Source organism: Photinus pyralis, unplaced genomic scaffold (assembly GCF_008802855.1).
Source record: "Photinus pyralis isolate 1611_PpyrPB1 unplaced genomic scaffold, Ppyr1.3 Ppyr1.4_LG6, whole genome shotgun sequence".
Classification (NCBI taxonomy): Eukaryota; Metazoa; Arthropoda; class Insecta; order Coleoptera; family Lampyridae; genus Photinus; species Photinus pyralis.
In genome coordinates, this window is record NW_022170663.1 from 15,693,889 (window position 1) to 15,695,078 (window position 1,190).

The following is a 1,190-nucleotide window of genomic DNA, read 5'->3' on the forward strand; positions in this document are numbered from 1 at the left end:
TCAGAGAGGATCATTGCGAAAAGAGTGCAAAATGGTTTCAAACTAAATTGTGTAAAATATTCCATTCTGAAAAGTCGTTCTGCCTCCGGATTGCAGTTAATAAATTTGAAAATGCGTGATTTTTTAGGTACGTTTACCGTGTGGAGAATAGGTACTTAGAAGGAAGGAATAAGTGACGTTTTAAGGGAGTTATAAAATTATGCTAATATACTAAATTTTAACAGTTTTGATGGTATAAGTGGAGGCGAGAGGGAGGAAAATCAGACAGCCAAAACACGCATCGCGTGCATTTCATCTCAGTAGAGCTGAGACTTACGAGTATAACGTTGTGTTTCTCTTTTTCAGGCGTTGCAATATGGTCGGTACCCACGAAAAATGGAAATGCCCATTGTTTGGTAATACTTGTGACTTGTGATGAGGTTCTACGAATGGAACCGTCGAAAATTAAAACTGGACCTAAACACAAAAAAAGAACCCACGTATAAACAACTAGAAGCCATTGTGGTTGCAAAGATTGCAGAAATCTGGCGAAGAGCTTCTATCCGCACTATCCAACATAAAGGAGTGAAAGTGATGTTAAAAAAGGCGTACCACCTCAAATGTAAAAATCTACTAAAATTTATCCAAAAATACCCGAGAAGAAATTAGAAGATTTCCGCAGCGCAAGTAAAGTTTTATTTGACATTTCATCTTATAAATGTAAAGACATGTCAAACTGTACTTGCCCTAGAGAAAAAAAACGTGCCTACGCGAGAGCAGAACTTCCTGATCGACCAACGATCAAACAGGAAAATGTGTATTGGCAGAGTAGATGCGATTACTACAAGAAAACTAACTAAGACTTTGAAAAGGAAATTAGCTCAGTCAAAGTTAACATTTCCGTCTCAGACACAAATCAAAAATGAACCAAATGTTTCCTTATTATCGGATTCCTATACAGAATTGTATTAGCGGTAACAACAGGTGAATTTCCTATTGATTTAGGAAATAAATAAATCTGTTAGAAATACAGTTAAAAATGTGGGTGGCTTAGTTAAAAATAATAGACAGTATTCAAATTTTGTAAAAGTCAATCAAATACATATATTACTGAATAAGAACCTGATTTTCTTTGTTTGCGAAACATTGTGGCGACCGTGACAGGACGTGTGTAAATCTATTGGTGGTTTTGCTGTGTAGTACCGGACTTT